At 39.9% G+C, this 21,197-nt stretch overlaps 1 long non-coding RNA gene across 2 annotated transcripts in view; it reads right to left on the bottom strand.

Annotated features, from left to right (window-relative positions):
- LOC141371353 (uncharacterized) overlaps positions 1 to 21,197 on the bottom strand; it is a 63,509-nt gene that overhangs the window by 2,914 nt on the left and 39,398 nt on the right. The window contains exon 3 of one of the 2 annotated variants that reach the window (XR_012376252.1): positions 17,216 to 17,364. The exons of the other annotated variant lie outside the window; for it this stretch is intronic. This is a non-coding gene — a long non-coding RNA (uncharacterized lncRNA). Of the gene's footprint in view, positions 1 to 17,215; positions 17,365 to 21,197 lie in introns of those variants that run through there. 2 annotated transcript variants of the gene reach the window in all.

Here is a 21,197-nt window from a genome sequence, read left to right as displayed (position 1 = left end):
AAATCAATGACAGAAATGAGCCTGTTCTTGGGACAATATTATTAGAAGAATTTATTCTCTGAGATTGATGATAAAAGTTATGGGCTCTTCTTAACAGTTCATCCAAGGCTGGAGGAAGAGTAGTCCACAGTGTTTGACATAGTTATACATAGTAATCTATGCATATCTAAGGTTGGAAAGGAGCTTGTAGGACATGACAAACACACAAAGAAAAACAAAGCTCATCAAATTAGGAAGAATGATAAGGACTGCTGAATTTGGCCTAAAGGAAAAGTTTTATTTTGCAAAGATTCTTGGGTTTGCTTTGTTTTTTTGGTTGTTGATATTGGGTTTTGTTATGGTTGTTATTCTGTTTTATTCACTACTGTAAGTCCATTGCTCAGAACACTGCCTGGAATGCAGTAGATGCTTATTAGTGTTTATAAAGTGTATTGTGTGTTTGATTTCATATTTAATAGCCTTTAAAGCAGATTTTATAGTTTAGTTTTTATTTTTAAATGCATACAATGTAGCTAGTAAATAGGATGATTGAACATTTATAAATAAAATTTCATCTAACAGTGAAACTATATTTTTAACTAGTTAAAATGGATAGACTTAGCTGCTATAAAAGCATCTAATGTGTATCTCACTTGTATACTTATATGGCTGGTGGAAAACTTGGAAATGAATAAGGACAATCAAGATGGCCAAATATGTCCTTAAGACAGACAACTAAAATCATCATCTAATGAATGGTCTTCCAGTAATTAACTTTCTGCCATAATTAGTGTTGTCTTGAATAAAGCAAATTAAAAATACTGGATATTAATAATGTAGTGGGGTTTTAAATGGAGAAAAACAGTGCATCTAGAAAACATAAATGATTTTCAATGTTTGGATTCTACTAATCTAATTTGGACCACCTTTTCCTCTGAGGACAATTAGAAAAGCTAAACAAAAATTAAGAGTGCTTGAAAGCATTTAAAAGCTCACAAGTGAGTAAATTAGCTTTTGTTAAAAAAAAAAAAAAGGTAAACTGAGGGGCACCTGGGTGGCTCAGTTGAGCATCCGACTCTTGATTTTGGCCCAGGTCATGATCTCAGGGTCATGAGATCAAGCCCCACATGGGCTCTGCACTGGGCATGGAGCCTGCTTAAGATTCTCTATCTCCCTGTCCCTCTTCCTCTGCCCCTCGCCCTGAACTTGCGCATGCCCGTGCACACTCTTTTCTCTTGCTCTTTAAATACATACATACATACATACATAAAACTCCTAGAAGTGAAGTAACTGGATCAAAGGTCATGAAAAGTATAAACCTGGTATATGTTATAAAATTTCTGTCTGGAAGAGTAATACTAATTCAAACTGCTAGCAGCATTTCCTGAGAAATAGTAACTTTTTTTTCTTAATTTTATTTAAGTAAACTCTACGCCCAATGTGGGGCTCAAACTCAAGACCTCAAGATTAAGAGTCACATGCTCTACCAGTGGAGCCAGCCAGGCACCCCTTTATTGTAGCTTTGCCAACATGAAGTGCTAACTTTTCATCAGTCTCAATTAACTGCAAAATAATAATGTTCATTAATTAATTAGACAAAATACCTATCCAGGAATACACTGGCAAGCAAAACAGACCTAGTTTCTGATCTCTTGGAGTGTATAGTTTGGTATAGGAGATAGATACTGAACAAATAATTATGCAAATTGAAATATAATTACAGATAAATGTACTATAGGAAATGACTAGAATACTTAAGAGTGGTTTGAGATGAGGTGAAGATATAACTGGGGGGTTAGCATGGAGGTGACATGATTGGATTTGAATTTTGAAATTTTCCCTCTTTCTGCAATATGGAGAATAGATTACTGAACAATCAGAATGCATCAGGGAAGACCAGGTAATTGGTTATTGCAAGAAAAAGAAATGGTAATTCCATCTAGAGTATTACAGTAAGAAGTTGAGAAGTTGAGGAATAGATCATTGATATTTTAAGCTGAGTTTGATTATTACTAAAATTGAATACTTTTCCATATGTTGATTGGCATTTTATGTTTTGTGTCTGTGTGTAAGAGCAGGAGCAAGCAAGGGCAAAAGAAAGAATTAGAGCTGGAGAGAGACTAATCTATTCTTGGTTTTTTCGCTCATTTCAGTTGAGGTTTTGAGCATTTCCTTGATTTATTTCTGAAAGTCTTTTATTGGTGACTATATTTCCCTCATAATATTCTAAAGATTTTATTTATTTATTTTTGCAAGAGAAAGAGAGAGAGAGCAAGAGCAAGAGCAGGGGGAGGGGCAGAGGGAGAAGCAGACTCCCCACTGAGCAGGGAGCCTGATGTGGGGCTCCATCCCAGGACCCCATTATCATGACCTGAGCCACCCAGGCGCCCTCCATCATAATATTCTGAACGATCAAAGAAAACCTAATGGTATAAACTGCAAGCCCCCATTTCTCCTGTGTGCCCACAGGTTGGCTAGGGAAGCCCTGCTTCAGGCTTATACAAGTACAGGCTGTTCCACATCTCTCATTCTGGGACCAGGGTCATTTTAGGACATGCTTATGTCCAAGACAGATGACAGAAGCACAGAGAGCCAAGCCAAAGTGTGCATATTTAAAGCCTCTGTTTTCATCAGATCTGCTAACTTTCCATTGGCCAAGTCAAGTCAGGTGGCCAATCCTAATATCAACAAGGCCAGGATGTTGACTCACCTATTTTACTTGGAGGCTTTGCCAAGTCTCATGGCAGAATGGATAACGCACACTCCTCTTATAGAGAGGGTGTAAAGAACCGGGAACAATTACCTGATCTACCAAAGGACATTTGTCATTTGCTCTTTATACAGACAGATCCCCATTTAGGATGGTTCGATTAACAACTTTTGAATGGGGCAGTAGAGGGAACAGGTGTTTTACATTATAAGCCATTAATTTGTGAATGTACATAAATGTATATTTAAATGTATAAATGTACTATGTATATAAACATTCTTTGATAACTCTTTTTTAATTTTTGAAAGGATTAATAGTAGTTTTCATTAATAAATCTTCTGCTTCCCCAATCAACACTTGGTAAACTTTAATGTAAATAATAATAATATTATTAATAGTAGTATTGCTGTACGGCTTATGCACCAAATCTGGATTTCCTTTTAAAATTTTTCCTCCTCCAATTATTAAAATCTTTCAAGGTCTCAAATAATAAGCTGAGGTACAGAAGAAACTTCATTTAATGTTTGTATTACTTTGTCTTAAAGTTATCACTCTATTATTTTAGATGCCTTTCTTAACTATTGTCTCAACTTCAAATTCTCCATTGAATCAAACTCTATGAATAATTCATGGTAGCTAAATCAATGGGATTAGTGCTTCTAGCTTTCAGAATCTATAAATCTCATCATCGGGGAAAATGTAGTTTTCCAAAGCCAGTTCTGCAAGAGTAACAATCCAACTTGCAGCCCGCAGGTTTTTGGGCTTCTTGATCCAGTAGTTTTAATATATGTAGGTCATGTCATCAAACAGGATGTCACCTCTCTCGACAGATCAGCTGCCTTCTTCTTCCATGTCCCAGTGTTTGCCTTGTCATCTCCTAACCTATAACTTTATTTTCAGCAGCCATAGCCCTAGAGTCAGATGCGTTGTAGAAATAGCCTCATTATCTGTAGTGTTGTAACAGCAGTGAGAAACTGAATGACATTCAATTAAAATGATATTAGCAGCTCAGGAGTGATTTTGTTTAATTTACTCCTACTCAGATGTAAAAACATTAGCGACTTTTTTAATTGGACCTCATAATGTCTAACTCCTACTCAAATGCAATGAAATTAAAGACTTTGGTGCCTAAATACCGCTTAATTTACTCCTACCCATCTATAATGACATTAAAGATGCTTTAGGGTAGATATTGTTTCCAATCAATTTTATTCAAAAGAAATCCGAGCTCACAGGTACTATTATTAAGCATATAATAAAATCACACAAGAAATATATCTTTACAATTGGGGATAGGGTGGTTTCTAGTAATATTAAAAAGTAATCATTTTCATTTTAATGCAAGGATATTAAAAAGTAATATCTTAAATACAAGAATTTGTAAAGTTTTCTATTGTTTAAATAAATATGTGATTCACAGCCTGTTAAAGAAATGTATGTCATTACATAAAAATTTAAAGTGAATTTTTATCCAGTCACGGCATGTGATTGGCTGATGCCTGATTAGAAATTTTATCTTAAACATGGCTTAGAGAAAAAGCATCTTTTTCATCTAATGTTAATAATTTTTAAAACCCTTTTCTTACCATAAGTTTACAGAATAAATTTTTTGAAACTTTATTTCCCTGAAAATGTTTTAAAGACATCAGGATTTTGAGCCCACATGTGCTTGGACAAGAGTCGGTATTCAATAGATAGCTGTGGAGAAGGGAAATAAAAAACTATTAGCAATAACAAGAGCTAAAGTTTATCAAGTTTCTACTGTGTGTCAGAAATTGTTCTGGGCATTTTAAGTATATTAGCTCATTTAGTCCTCTGATTTAAGTAATATTAAATGATATTGTCAGTTTACAGATAAAAACAATAAAATGACGGATGTTGCTGTTAAAATTCTTCAGAGTTGCCTTTAGTTTGGGAAGTCTTTTAAGCACTTATAAATTCTTACCCTATAACATGAAATTCTCCCCCATAAAATAAATAAAGAAAATTTGATGATAAAATTAGAAAGTGAGCAACAAGCACATAAACACCCATACACATATATACATGCACACATGGGATATTTCCATTTTCTTTACTAATATTTTTAATCAATACCTTTACTAAATATAGCTTTCTTCACTTTGATACTTAGGAATAATTTCTCAAGATGTTTGCTTTGAAAAAAAAATTGATGGTATTTAAAAACACCTAACACTAACAATGTTGGTGTGTCTTGATGTGTCTCCATCACAGCAACCGGTTGGGCTCACAGATGCGCTCAATGTTGGAGGAACAGACATTTCAGTCTCTCCAGTCAGCCGGCTTTGGCTGAAATGCGTGCCTCCTCCTGGGCAGGTAGGCAGGGCCTAAGATTAAGAAATGTTCTAATAATAGCTGTTAGGTCAGCTGCATAGCTGCCTAGGCTCGAGTCCTTGCTCTGCCGCGTGTTAGTTGTTTGGGTTCAGGCACAAGATTTAATTCTGTAAACTTCAGTTTTCTTATCTGTCGATAGAAATCATAAACCTCATTGTTCTTCCCCAAAATACTACTCACCTCTTATTTCCTATTTAAATGAATGTCAGGCGCCTGGGTGGCTCAGTCGTTAAGCGTCTGCCTTCGGCTCAGGTCGTGATCCCAGGGTCCTGGGATCGAGTCCCACATCGGGCTCCCTGCTCCGCGGGAAGCCTGCTTCTCCCTCTCCCACTCCCCCTGCTTTTGTTCCCTCTCTCGCTGTGTCTGTCTCTATCAAATAAATAAATAAAAATCTTTTAAAAATAAATAAAAATAAATGAATGTCACTCAAAGTGCTTACGATTGTTTAGTCCAGACCCTTAGGTGTCATCCGAGGTTGATTGATCTCATTCTCTCTTTCTTCTCACATCTGATGAATCACCAAATCTGCCTATTTTGTGTCCTAAATATTACTCATTCAGAGCATCTGAACTGCAACGAGACACAACAGAATATATATGATGATAGAATAGATAGGTGAGCATTCATTCACCCAACATTTACAGAACCCTAGCTCTTTGCCAGGAGGTGCTAGGATGCCAGAGATGCAGAGGTGATTTTCCCTGCCCAGTGGGAGAGAGAAACAGAAAATCCCTGGTGCCCAGATAGCAGGATAAATGCCTTAACAACATGTGAGAATACGGTCATGTCTTCTCACAGACAATGTCAGTTAGGATGACCCAGCTCCAGTCATCGCACTGAATATGGTTTATGGGAACTACAAATATTTAAAATCTAAGGGATAGTTTTGAGAGAACCAGTGTAATCTGGAGCCTAGATAGTAAATACTGATCCCCCCCCCCCCCCGCTTTTCTTTTAATGTCTGAATTCAGGGCATCAGTCTGTTAATGAAATTTTCCACACTTCTGGAGGGTTACCGCTCTCTCTCACGTGGCTTTACCCCTGAACAGCACATCCCCTTCCCTCAGTCCGCAGCTGCGCAAGTTCTAGGTAATCCTCAAACTGCACCCCCACGAGTGAAGCCCAGTCCAATCCTAGCAGTCATCCTGTCCAGATTGTACAGAAGTCCAGCCAGCCACTTCAGACAATCGAGAAAATAGACCCAAACAATGTTCTCACATAGATGAAAATGTGTGCTGCAGTAAGACACAACAAAAACAGGGCACCTGGGTGGCTCAGTTGGTTGGGCAGCTGCCTTCGGCTCAGGTCATGATCCTGGAGTCCTGGGATCGAGTCCCACATCGGGTTCCCGGCTCGGCGGGGAGTCTGTTTCTCCCTCTGACCCTCCCCCCTCTCGTGTGCTCTCTCTCTCTTATTTTGTCTCAAATAAATAAATACAATCTTAAAAAAAAAAAAGAATGAAAACATATTCACCTCCCCCCCAAAAAAAAGATAATCAGGAAAAATCAAGAATTCATTTTGGATCTTTTAAGAGTAACGATTTTTTTTTAAAGAGTAATGATTTATTTTTAAGATTTTATTTATTTGACAGAGAGAGAGAGACACAGTGAGAGAGGGAACACAAGCAGGGGGAGTGGGAGAGGGAGAAACAGGCTTCCCGCGGAGCAGGGAGCCCGATGCGGGGCTCGATCCCAGGACACTGGGACCATGACCTGAGCCGAAGGCAGACGCTTAACGACTGAGCCACCCAGGCGCCCCATTTTTTTTTCTTTTAAAAATTTTATTTGAAGAGAGAGAGAGAGAGAGCACAAGTGGGGAGAGAGGTGGTAAAGGGAGAGAGAGAAGCAGACTCCCTGCTGAACAAGGAGCCTGATGCGGGGCTCGATCCCAGGACCCTGGGACCATGACCTCAGCCAAAGGCAGATGCTTAACGACTGAGCCACCCGGGTGCCCCAGTGATTTATTATTTTTAAAAAGACCATGATTAATGGTGTCAACCATGAAAATACTGACTGAGCTTCACATCTCACTTCCAGTGAGATATCTGATATAATTCTGTAAGGCAAGTTCTCACATATTAGTTTGATTTTTGTTTCTCCTATTTTCCGCAGCTGTGGTTCAAGTTCAGTACTACCACTGCTCCTACGGCAGAGAATGTTTCCTTGTGCCTAAAGAGACATCGTCGTCATCATCTATGTGTAGTAGTACTTGCAGTAGTAGTAGCCCTAGTAAGGACAGCAGTAGCTACAGCCCCAGCAGTAACAGTAGCAAGCCACCATAATATTAAGAACAGTATCTCTCCAGCTCTTAGCTCATTCACTCTTTTGGTCCCACCACCATTCCCTGGAAAGCTCACCCGCAGTGGTTTCTCACAAGAGGATCCCATCCAGAGGATCTCAGGAGCTTGTAGCTCTGGGGGTCACCTGCCATTTCCCTCCTGTCATGGATTTGAATGTTTATGTCCCCCCAGAATTCATATATTGAAGCTCTAATCCTCAGTGTGATGGGATTTGGAGGTAAGGCCTTGGAGGGGCAATTAGGCTTAAATGATATCATGAGGGAGGGCCCCCCCCGATGGAATTTGGGCCCTTAATAAGCAGAGCAGGAGACCAGATCTCTCTCTCTCTGTCAATCCCCACCATGTGAAAACCCAGTGAGAAAGTTGCAAGGCAGGGAAAGGGTCCACACCAGAAACCAAAGCTGCCGGCACCTTGATCTTGGACTTCCAGCTTCCACAGTGTGAGAACGAAATGCTGTTTAAGCTCTTCAGTCTACATATTTCTTATAACAGCCTGAACAGAGACATCTCTCTTACTCCAGCTCCCTGTGGCCATGGGGGAGGCTCCTGAGTCCCAAAAGCCCAATTGAGAGCTTCTATCTCTGCGATGGATGGGAGCACTGATGCCCCAGAAGTCAGGGCCACTCCCTGTCCCATGAATCCTACAGCAGGTCTCCCACTGGACCATGAGAATCATATTCAGACAATCATAGTTATTTCTGAATCACAGCGCCTCTCCCTAGCAATCAGGCACAAGTCCATACAGGTTAGGCCAACGGACATTCTGCCTTGACTCTGCTTTGCTCAGATAGTTCAGTACATCTTCTCACTATTATGTCACCAGAACAGTCCACATACCTCTCATGAAGACCCTCAATACGGTGTTGGTATAATGAATGAACACACATGCGTTCATTTTGGAAGGGCCCTCACTTCTCTGCTAGAAGATTCCTTGGTCCCTCATAGAAATAGTCTCAAGGAATTATTTGTGAGGTAGCAGAATGTGTATTATTACCCCCATTTCACGGACGGAAAAACTGAGGTGCAGGAAGGTTTGGTGACTTGCCTAGGAGCACCACGGCCCCATTATGTTTACTGAGTGCCTCACTTAGGGTTTTGTTTTTGTTTTTGTTTTTGTTTTTCATTTTATCTGAGTAAAACATCTTTCCTTAAACAGCTTTTTAGCTCATAATTTATTCAGGGAAACAGGGGGAAGGCTGTATTTACAGACTGGAAGAGGATTAACAAACAAGTTCATGGTGAAAAAAAGCCCAATTTTTGAAAGTCTGTGACCACACTCCTCCCAAAGAATGCCCAAGGGCTCTGAAGCCATTTACTTCTCCTTAGAATAAGAAGAGAGTGTGAGCCTTGTAAAATTTCCCACACTGCCTGACCCAGCAAATTTTTGCAAAGAGAAAGGAACTCTCTATTAGCTTCCAATCTGATTTTTATGCTTCTGCTCTGAATGTTCAATTGTCAGGCAGGATTCTGGGGTGTATAAATATATAGTTATACTGCATAGCCCAAACCAAATAGGTCAGGTTTTGGGGGAGAATTGGTTTTATTATGATTCACAATTTCTAGTCAAACAGTTTAGACTTTGGATTTCCAATATTTTGTGGAAATATAAATTTTCCATTCCCAAATCTGTTTTCATTTAAAATGTTTAAAAAATGGGATGATGCAAGTATTTTATTTTACAGTTGTGCAGACTCACTTTCCTGTGTCATACAAACAACTACAGCTTAAGATTGGCCTCCCACAAATATTTCAATGGGTCTACTTTTCTATGAATAATAAAAACACAACACTTGTATAGATACCAGCCATTCAAGAATTCCATGATAAACTGGAAGCAGCCTCACTGGTGAAGCATTCTGCTTCCCTTGTATTTATTACCAGAGGTTCATGTTTCACTGTCAAACATTGTCCTCTATTGCATTGGGTTTAAGGAGATTGCTTTGGCCAGAAAATTCAAAGAACTTGTAGATGATGTTATGGTCAGGAGTTATCGCTTGCACACAAACACCATCAATGAGAGGAATGGACAGGGACGTTAATGTTGGCCAGGCAATGGCTTATATTCAGCCGGAAGTCAGGTTTCCTGACTCCTTGCCCCCCACCCCCCAGGGGACTAAATTTAGTTACTACTCTGGCAAACGAAGATATTATGTTGATCTATATGATAAATGGAATATGTATCATAGGTCTCCAGTAACTGAAAGACTATGAAGAGTCTTATTTTCATAGTTGCCCCATTTGCAGTTGTCCAGGTCAGTGGCCTTTGGTCTGCTCCTGTGGGTCTGCAGTGTCCTCCCACACCCCCTGCTTCCTTCTGTTTCATCTCTTTCCTTCCTGAAAGTGGAGACTTCCATCTTTGAAGACCAGCACAGGCGCTGTGCTACAGGGAGTCTCAGACTTGCGGGGCAGGGGAGGCCAGGAGAAGCCACCTGATGGCAAAGACCATGTCTACACGGTAGACACACCAACCGGGTGGGTCAGGAAGGAGATGGGGCACACCAGCACCTGGGGTCTTGGGAGCTACCCAGATAAAGCCATCAGCAAACAGTGCGCGCTCTCCCTCCCTCCCTCCCCTTTTCCAGGGGCCATCCTGGGAGAGAGAAGGCAGAAAGTAGAAGACAAAAAGAAAACAGCAGCAACCATGTAGGCAGGGCTGGATTTCCTTATATTTTTAATCATAAAAAAAGTTAAGAGTTTGTGTGGTGAACGTTCACGCTTATGAAAGGCTTACTAGATGTTCCCCTAGCCTCCCCCCCTACACACACACAAACCAGATGTGTTCTCTCCCTTCTCCAAAGTCTCCTGGTGTCCTGTATATGCTTTTATAACAAGTATTATACTCTCCTCATGACAGAGCCATTTCAGTCTGCATTGTAGACCGTAAGCTCCCCTAAGGAAAGGCACTGGAGCTTTTGGATTTTTATGCTCTTACATGCAAAGCCCAAGACTGTGCCCAAAAATGATAAATTGGGGTTTACTGGTTTGCTTACAAAATATGCCACCCGAGCAGGAACATATGGTTCAGCAAAAGGGACTATAGTAAATGTTGATAAGAAATATATATATATAATAATCTAGAGATTTTAAAACGGACTAGTTGTGAGATATATTGATTATTTTAAGGTGAGTTTTTTTTTTTTTAATCAAGAGGCTTTGTAAATCAGGGAAAGTGTCAGTTTTTTTAAAATAAACTATTACTGGGGTGCCTGGGTGGCTCAGCCGTTAAGCGTCTGCCTTCAGCTCAGGTCATGATGCCAGGGTCCTGGGATTGAGCCCCGCATTGGGCTCCCTGCTCTGAGGGAAGCCTGCTTTCTCCCTCTCCCACTCCCCCTGCTTGTGTTCCCTCTCTCGCTAACTCTCTCTGTCAAATAAATAAATAAAATCTTAAAAAAACAAAAGTAAAAATAAAATAAACTATTATTTTGAAATATTCCTTATGGGGTTCCTGGTTGGCTCAGCAGACTCTTGGTTTTGGCTCAGGTCACGTTCTTGGGGTCCTGAGATCTGGTCTGGTGTGGGGCTCTGTGCTCAGCGTGGAGTGTGTTTGAGATTCTCTCTCCCTCTCCCTGTGCCCCTCCCCCAGCTTGTGCACACACGCTCTCTCTCTCTCTCTCTCTCTCCCCACCAAATAAATAAATAAATAAAATCTTTAAAAATAAATAAAATAAAATATTCCTTATGAGGACCTCTGAGCAAACTGTAATTACAAAGCAGAGGAAAGGGAGGGATGAGTATATGCCTTCTTAAAACCTTTTTAAGAACAGGTAGAATGTTATATATACATGAAGGTTTTGGTGAATTGGGTATTAAAAAGTAAAAACTAATCATTGATCTTCATCAAAACCTACAAGTGTGATGTCATGAGAGGTAGAATTCTACTGTTCAAAAGTTTACAAAAGAGTAGTTGACACTAAAAATACAACTTTTAAAAGAAAAGAAGAATTTTCTTAGAAGTCTTACTTGCCTAATGATCCTGAGAAAAAGACAGAGGCTTCTTCTTCTCATAAAAATAAATTAATGTAGAAATGTATTTTATTGTTTCAAATATTTAGAAATTTCTTAATGGAAATTAACTTCTACAGCAAGCAGCTTGCGATCAGGCTAGGCATAGTGGGGACATTAGTCGAGAGCAGGGTTTCTCAGACTTTAATGTGAGTGAACATAGCCTGAGATCTTATTGAAATGCAGTTCTGGTTTAGAAGATCTGGGGTGGGGCCTGAGACTCTGCATTCCTCACAAACTCCCAGGTGACGCTAATACTGGTCCAGGAACCACGCATTGAGAAGCAAGGCCATAAGGCACTAAACACTTACTTTGGTGCCCTTAATACTGATTAGTGATGTTTGGGGATTAGCTTCAGGGCCAGGCTCCCAGTGAGGGTCACTGCCTAGTTCTCTACATCAGAATTAGAGTCCCATGATCCCACCAGTGATATTGTCATTATGAAGCTGTCAATCCAGGCAGGCCAACGACACAGGGAAAACAGAGTCCAGAGATAAACCAAAGTCTAGAAGGTAAAAACAAAAAACAAAAAACTGTGAATTGAAACACACAGACAATAGAGAAGCCAAAAGACTGAGGATGTACAATAAAAAGGCCAGTATAAGTAACTAGATGATGGGGTGCCTGGGTGGCTCAGTTGGTTAAGCGTCCAACTCTTGATTTCCGCTCAGGTCATGATCTCAGGGTCTTGCGATCAAGCCCCAAGTAGGGCTCCCCACACAGCAGGGAGTCTAATTGAGATTCTTTCTTCCCTACTCCCTCTGCCCCTCACCCCTTCCTCCTCAACCCCCTAAAAGAAGTAAATAGAGGCTACTAGGTAAAATGGGGCATGTTGAAAGCTAATACTATGTTCTTTATAACTCCATGGGGACATTAATTTTATGTACAGTTTGGCTTATTTCTCTTGCTAATAGGCAAGCTTTTAAAAGGACTCAGTTGGGTTAGACAATAATATGGAAGTAATCTGGGCAGTACAAAATATTTGCATAGGTTCAGTGAAATCACTGGGGCCCGGTGTTTTTTGGAATTGAAACTTTTTTCTATTTTCTGCATATGCTATATGCTACATTACATCCTCAGCAGAGCCTGGGAAAAACACCCTACAGTCAAACCCACTTATATTCTGCAGCAAAGCATGTGAACATCCAATCATACTAAGTGGGAACAATAAGGAATCTAGTCAGTCTCATATCCATTCAGGGCAGGTTTTGTTGCTAAATGAGTTACAAAAAAATCCTGTGGTTTGAGGATTTCAGAATTACAGTTTAAGGGAATGTGGATATCTTTTCCAACTCTTCCGCTTCCCATTTGGGGTGTTCAACCTATGTCCCTTCTTGAAATAAGCTTCTTTAAGGGAAAAAAAGATATATCCATTTATTTTAGAAAGAGTGCATGAACAGGGGGAGGAGCAGAGGGAAAAGGAGAGAGAGAATCCTCAAGCAGACTCCCCACTGAGCACAGAGCCCGACTCGGGGCTCAATCCCAGGACTGTGAGATCATGACCTGAGCTTAAATCAAAAGCCAGCCACCAAACTGACTGAGCCACCCAGACACCCTTAAAATAAACTTCTTAATCTCTTCTCAGTTATACTAAGGTGTAAATGACTAATAGCCAGCTCAAGTATACTTGCATTTGAACAGAGACAACCACATTTTGAGGTGGAATTTCAGACATTAACCAGTAATTAATTTCATCTCAGAATTTACCATCCAGGAGATTCTAATTAAGTGGGAAGGGATTAAGGGGTTCAATACAAAAAAGGAAATTTTCCCTAACCAAAAGTTGTCCCCTGCCTTTGACTTAATTGATTTTAAGCTAACCTTTTTAAATTTACTGTACCGTGCATTTGCATAGGGCTCCACAGGTTTTAAATGATTTTTTTATTTTTTTATTGTTACGTTAATCACCATACATTACATCATTAGTTTTTGATGTAGTGTTCCATGATTCATTGTTTGTGTATAACACCCAGTGCTCCACGCAGAATGTGCCCTCTTTAATACCCATCACCAGGCTAACCCATCCCCCCATCCCCCTCCCCTCTAGAACCCTCAGTTTGTCTTTCAGAGTCCATCGTCTTTCATGGTTCGTCTCCCCCTCCGACTTATTCCCCTTCATTCCTCCCCTCCTGCTATCTTCTTCTTCTTTTTTTTTTCTTAATATATATTGCATTATTTCTTTCAGAAGTACAGATCTGTGATTCAACAGTCTTGCACAATTCACAGTGCTCACCATAGCACATACCCTCCCCAATGTCTATCACCTAGCCACCCCATCCCTCCCACCCCCCACCACTCCAGCAACACTCCGTTTGTTTCCTGAGATTAAGAATTCCTCATATCAGTGAGGTCATATGATACATGTCTTTCTCTGATTGACTTATTTCACTCAGCATAACACCCTCCAGTTCCATCCACGTCGTTGCAAATGGCAAGATCTCCTTCCCTTTGATGGCTGCATAATATTCCATTGTGTATATATACCACCTCTTCTTTATCCATTCATCTGTCGATGGACATCTTGGCGCTTTCCACAGTTTGGCTATTGTGGACATTGCTGCTATAAACATCGAGGTGCACGTACCCCTTCGGATCCCTACATTTGTATCTTTGGGGTAAATACCCAGTAGTGCAATTGCTGGGTCATATGGTAGCTCTATTTTCAACTGTTTGAGGAACCTCCATACTGTTTTCCAGAGTGGGTGCACCAGCTTCCATTCCCACCAACAGTGTAGGAGGGTTCCCCTTTCTCCGCACCCCCGCCAACATCTGTCGTTTCCTGACTTGTTAATTTTAGCCATTCTGACTGGTGTGAGGTGGTATGTCATTGAGGTTTTGATTTGGATTTCCCTGATGCCGAGCGATGTTGAGCACTTTTTCATGTGTCTCTTGGCCATTTGGATGTCTTCTTGGAAAAATGTCTGTTCATGTCTTCTGCCCATTTCTTGATTGGATTATTTGTTCTTTGGGTGTTGAGTTTGATAAGTTCTTTATAGATTTTGGATACTAGCCCTTTACCTGATATATCATTTGCAAATATTTTCTCCCATTCTGTCGGTTGTCTTTTGGTTTTGTAGACTATTTCTTTTGCTGTGCAAAAGCTTTTTATCTTGATGAAATCCCAATAGTTCATTTTTGCCCTTGCTTCCCTTGCCTTTGGCGATGTTTCTAGGAAGAAGTTGCTGCGGCTGAGGTTGCTGCCTGTGGTTCCCCTTTAGGATTTTGATGGACTCCTGTCTCACGTTTAGGTCTTTCAACCATTTGGAGTCTATTTTTGTGTGTGGTGTAAGGAAATGGTCCAGTTTCATTCTTCTGCATGTGGTTGTCCGATTTTCCCAACACCATTTGTTGAAGAGACTGTCTTTTTTCCATTGGACATTCTTTCCTGCTTTGTCAAAGATGAGTTGACCATAGAGTTGAGGGTCCATTTCTGGGCTCTCTATTCTGTTCCATTGATCTATGTGTCTGTTTTTGTGCCAGTACATACTGTCTTGATGATGACAGCTTTGTAATAGAGCTGGAAGTCTGGAATTGTGATGCTGCCAGCTTTGCTTTTCTTTTTCAATATTCCACTGGCTATTCGGGGTCTCTTCTGGTTCCATACAAATTTTAGGATTATTTGTTCCATTTCTTTGAAAAAAGTGGGTGGTATTTTGATGGGGATTGCCTTGAATGTGTAGATTGCTCTAGGTAGCATTGACATCTTCACAATGTTTGTTCTTCCAATCCATGAGCATGGGACGTTTTTCCATTTCTTTGTGTCTTCTTCAATTTCTTTCATGAGTCTTTTATAGTTTTCTGAGTACAGATCCTTTGCCTCTTTGGTTAGATTTATTCCTAGGTATCTTATGGTTTTGGGTGCAATTGTAAATGGGATCAACTCCTTAATTTGTCTCTCTTCTGTCTTGTTGTTGGTGTATAGGAATGCCACTGATTTCTGTGCATTGATTTTATATCCTGCCACTTTACTGAATTCCTGTATGAGTTCTAGCAGTTTTGGGGTGGAGTCTTTTGGGTTTTCCACATACAGTCTCCTTTCATCTGCAAAGAGTGAGAGTTTGACTTCTTCTTTGCCGATTTGGATGCCTTTGATTTCTTTTTGTTGTCTGATTGCTGTGGCTAGGACTTCTAATACTATGTTGAATAGCAGTGGTGCTAGTGGACAGCCCTGCTGCGTTCCTGACCTTAGGGGAAAAGCTCTCAGCTTTTCCCCATTGAGAATGATACTCGCTGTAGGTTTTTCATAGATGGCTTTTATGATATTGAGGTATGTATCCTCTATCCCTACACTCTGAAGAGTTTTGATCAAGAAAGGATGCTGTACTTTGTCAAATGCTTTTTCTGCATCTATTGAGAGGATCATAGGATTCTTGTTCTTTCTTTTGTTAATGTATTGTATCACGTTGATTGATTTGCGGATGTTGAACCAACCTTGCAGCCCAGGGATAAATCCCACTTGGTCGTGGTGAATAATCCTTTTAATGTACTGTTGGATCCTATTGGCTAGTATTTTAGTGAGAATTTTTGCATCCATGTTCATCAAGGATATTGGTCTGTAATTCTCCTTTTTGATGGGGTCTTTGTCTGGTTTTGGGATCAAGGTAATAAATGATTTTTATAAACATCATCTCATTCCATGTATATTAATCTCTCTTCTTTTTTTAGTTAAGGAAACTGAGATTCGAAGGAGTGACTTGTCCAAGGTCACAGAGTTGAGATACAGCTAGGAATCAGACCCAGAATTTTGACCAAATTAGACCATTGCTATAAAACATTGGTTAGAAATAAGAGGGCAGTGTTTGTTTCCTCCCAGTTGGTGAAATGCAAATGTGAACTTAGATGATGATTCACTGTGGAAACAGTAAAAGACATAAGAGAGAAACTATATGTGTCCTTTATTAGAATGATCTCATTTTCTCTGATAATAGCTTGCAGACCAACTTTGAGCAAATGTTCAGCCTGATAGAAATATTATATTCCTCGAGGTGTAGTTACTATCTCCATGATTTCCAATGGTCACAAAGTCCTGGACTCGGAACCCCCAGACCAAATTTGTTTGGGTCATATTTCATCAACTGACACAGGAAGTTTGAAGTGTCACGGAAGTGGCAAGAAATCAATTCCACAAACATTTATTGCACACACTGCCTAGCTAACAATAGGTGCTCAATAAATGCTAAATGAATGAATATATCCCTTGTAATTACAAGATCCCCTCCTGTCAGTTTGAGTGAGTCAGTAGCTCTCTACTGCCTCAGTAGATAAAACATTCCCTAAAACAAATGTCTGAATCAAAGCGTAGGAGGAAGGTTAATTTGCTTCAAAGACTGAATCGGGGAGTTGGTTTAAAAAATAATGCCACTATCTCTGTGGGAAAAGCTTCCAGAGAAATATAGAGCGTGTACACAAGCAAAATGGAAGCTAAAGCATTTTGTCCATTTATTTTCTCTAGGGAATTTCTTATCACTCATATTTTACTTTTTCTGAAAGAGGGGTTCCCTTGCCTACACCAGCTGCCCTCTCCTCCCTTCTGCCTGGGGTGGCATACCATAGTAAAATTTTGCCAGGCTGCATACCTCACTCTGGGCAACGATACTCCTTTTTATGTCTCACTCAACAAAAGGTGTTCATGAATCAGCTCGAAATCTCAGTTCATATTTAGATGACGCATTTTCCTCAACTGAACAGCAGTCCACAGTTACAAATGCCAAACAGGAAGGGCACATCTGTGAAAAACAAGCCTCTTAAGCTGGAAGAATGAATAATGATGATGTGTGGGCTGTGCTTTCTATACAGCAAACTCTGGGAAGACCTTTCTGTGAACAGCTATCTGATCACAATTGAAGAGGCTTTGTCCTACTCACCTCCCACACTCTGGATCAGCAGCTCCACAGGCCAAGGCAGATTGATAGGGAAGATTCCTTGGTCATCAGAAACTCAGGTGTCGATTCAGAATCTCCAGACCTTAGGGTAGAGATTCTTTTTCTCATCACTTGTAGTTCTTGGGACCAAGTAAATCCTAGAAGTGAAAGTTTCCTTCAGGGATATGAAAGTTGTTTCCACTTTGAGTTTCAAATTCCCAGTAGAAGCTTCCAGATAATGAACTAGATACTTAAATAAAGTACTGGTTCAATCTGGATTTAATTAATTTTTCCTGATTATAAAACAGTTCCATTTTCATTATAGAAATCTTATAATAAATATGGGCTTTTCCATTTTCATTTCATTTCCACTTCAATCATTTTGGAAAATATGTAAGTTTGCTTCTTGTTTAAATTGTCTCTGCACCCAGCACACATGTGTGCGTGTGTGTGTGTGTGTGTGTGTGTGTGTGTGTGTCCGTGTATCCATGTATGTCTGTGTTTAAGTAAGCTCACTACTGAATAAAATAATAAAATTTTAGTTTGGCTAAGGAGTCAGCAAATTAGCATATGCTTTGTTGCAATTTTTGATTCATGGTAACATTTATAACTAACTTTCTTTAGTTTATAGATCTTTCTTTGTTACTGTCATAAGATTGCCATAATAAAACCTCTCTTTTCCATATGGAATTCCATTAACAGTTTGGCTGTTTCATCCATCATGAGAAGAGTTTGCTACTGAGGAAGAAGCTAACAGTATTAACCCTGGAACCTCCCACCTCCTCCCCCCATTCCCAAACTCAATTAAACCAGCATCACACCAAGACACACAAAAAAACTGCCGCCTATTTACATAACACAATGATCGAGTAATAAATCAACATTAATCATGAATGTTGCAACAAGTCACTGAAAATGATGTTTGACCTCACCATGGACCAGACTCATCCAACCATGAAAAGCATTCATCTCCAACTGGGAGCCACTTCCCACTCCCAAGGACAGGGTCAAGCATTTCGGATACATACGACAGGCAGGTTTGATCTTTCCTTCCGGATATCACTTTCTTTCTTTCCTAACTCCATTACCTCCTAATTCTGAATCAATCCTATCCTAGAAATGATTCCAGTTCCAACACCCCTGGAGTCTAGTTGTCCCTTTTCTTTAAAGTCCTTCTTCACATCTACTTTCTTAGGATGGGTTCCCTACTAAGGTAGAATTTAGCTGCGACGTATATCATAGTCCTAGGCTCCCTGATTCCATCTATAATTACTCTGTTTGAACACTTCAGGGGAAAATTAATGGTAATTTTCTGGGTAGTATTTTTTGAGCTACAATTCTTTAGGCCTTGGAAAGAAGGCATCACTCTGCATGCAGCACCCTGAGGTAATCTTGACATCTCTATCACACCAGGGTATACATTACTATATATACTATATATACTAGATCGAGACAGGTTTGTGAATTTTTCTTCTTCCTGAAAACGCTTTCTTATGCCTCTGAGCCTTCGCACAGGCTGTTCATTCTTTCTAGAATCTGCCCAGCCTCGCCCCTCTCCCACAGTCGCACTCCATTTGTGTGTCTGGGAAACCCTTCATTTACATCCCAAGTATCCACAAAAGGCAGCTCTCCAGATTCCACCAGGTTCCCTCCAACTTCTTTGTGTCCCACTGCACTTTGTGAAGACTCCATTTTGGAGCTCATCCCTGCTTGCATTTGTGTCAGCTTCTGCTCATCACTAGATTGTGAGCTACCCGGAACCAGGGACCATATCAGTTTAGGTTGTATCCCAGAGCCTAGCACAATGCCTGTCAAGAGAATTGTTCAATAAAAAAGAAAATGTGATGAACGAATGAGTGAACAAAGTGCAACTTGACACAATTTTAAAAAGAGAACAACTAAGAGGAAAACTGTGTCCAAATAATCAACATTCCTCCATTAAATCAAAGTAAAACTATCTTGCAAATAATTTTCTATTCTATTCATTACTTCTTTAAATGCAAACCCCTCCTTAACTATTTTGATGAACAGGGCAGATAGATGTTTACATAGCAATTGGTCATTTATTAGTTTATTAAAATGGCAGCATTAAAGGAAACAAGTTATGACTAATTTCAGTGTTTTAATAAGGAAAAGAGAAATTTTGTACACAAAAACCAGCCTGTGTCAAACATAAATTATGCATCGTCACACTGATCACCTGCTATGGTCGATGACATGGAAGTTGAAGATGACAGAAATACAATATGATATTTAAATTAGTATTTTGCACAGCCATATGCTGACTATGTGCTATTTCCCCCATGACAAACTGATTGAACAACTTAAATAATGTTTTAACACACATCATTATACAAAAAAAATTAGAGTAAACGATGAATCATTCTGTCAACTTGTGATTCAATGGAACAATGTATATCTTTCATGGTTATTAATATTCAGTGTCTTTAAGTAAATTAAAAATTCAGCTTAACAAAGGTTAAAAATATCTGATGATACATAGATGATTGTAAAAGTAATATATATTAATGAAGTTTTGTATGACTGACTTTTTTCTTTTTTGGTTAATCACTCACAGAATTATGTCAAACATATATCAAGACTTTAGCTCCTTTTTCATCCAACCTTCCGGCATTTCATTACTATAGTTACCTGATTAATGGATGCAATAATATATATGGCATGATATGATATGTTCACATTAAATTTTAATCAAATATTACTAAATTCAGAAAACATTAAGTAAATCATGACTGATGAGGCAATATTGCTGTCCTGTCATATTGATGACTCTCAAACTTCACTACTGAGAGTAACAGATTAAGCACAAGAAGTGAATTTTATGAGGAAATATAAGGATCTCAACTTCCACAGTTGTGTTTTGTTAATTGCTTTATAGTCACCAGAGGAGACATTAGATCCATCAAGTCTCCCAGTGTCACAGATCCTGTAATTCCCTTTCTCAGTCTCAAGAATTATATTTGTAGTGGAGGAGGGGCACATTTGTTATCCATGGGGATTTGTTGTTTTCTAATCATGGTTTTTAACTAAAAATTGTTGTCATTGTTCCCCTCCCATGAGGTTTCTAAAAGCAGACAAAATGATAGGAATGGAAAGTGGACTGGTGGTTTCCAGGGGCCGGTGCGAGGGGGAGGTGGGGACTTGTCGTTTCATGTTTCATGGGTCGCGCTTCAGTTTTGCGTGATGAGAAAGTTCCTGAGATCTGTTACACAACAATATGACTATCCTTAAGGCTATTGAACTCTACACTTGAAAATGGGGGAAGACGGTAAATTTAATGTTACATATTTTCTACCACAATGTTTTAAAAACATTGTAAATGGAACTTAGAACCTAACACTGGCTCCGTCTGTCTTGTCAAGGAGGGGAGGCAAAGAGAACTATTATTTGCTGGGGGGGGGCAGGCACTTTGTCTAACACCAGAAGCCTCACCCTGGGACTTGGAATTAAGTCCTAGCTTGGCATCCAACTTCCAGAAGCAATCTTGCTATTTCTATCACACCACACTTTTTTTGTCCAGATTAACTAGGTAGTAGTTGGACAAACCTGGGCACTTTCTAGGTGATATCTCACCTAACCTCACAGCAAAGCCACAATGTGGCCATCCTTGTGCTGGCGTTCTGTATGAAGAAACACATAACTGTGAGCGGTAAGACAGACAGTCAGGTTCTAAAAGCTGTATTCTTCTTACTCGTGGTAGAGATTTCCAGTGCTCATCTGTATCCTGTTCTCCTCACCTTCTTGGACTCTCAGAGGAAAAAGCTCGTCCCAGCCCCTCTCATTGTTATGCAGGGCCATGTGAGCTACACAGGTTATGTTGGGGCTTGGGCAGTGAACCAGCCCTGTGTGACTCTCCAGGGGCTGCTCCTCTCCTGTGGTAACTCTGGCAACCACGTACTGAGGTAGCGAAGCCACAGAATTGGATCTCTGACTCACCCTTGGAAGGAAGATGCCTCAGAGAACCCAGGTA

The sequence above is a fragment of the Callorhinus ursinus genome, unplaced genomic scaffold (assembly GCF_003265705.2).
Source record: "Callorhinus ursinus isolate GAN/ISIS: 27379988/994484 unplaced genomic scaffold, GSC_fseal_2.0 scaffold69, whole genome shotgun sequence".
Taxonomy (NCBI): domain Eukaryota; kingdom Metazoa; phylum Chordata; class Mammalia; order Carnivora; family Otariidae; genus Callorhinus; species Callorhinus ursinus.
This window is presented reverse-complemented; position numbering and strand designations above follow the sequence as displayed.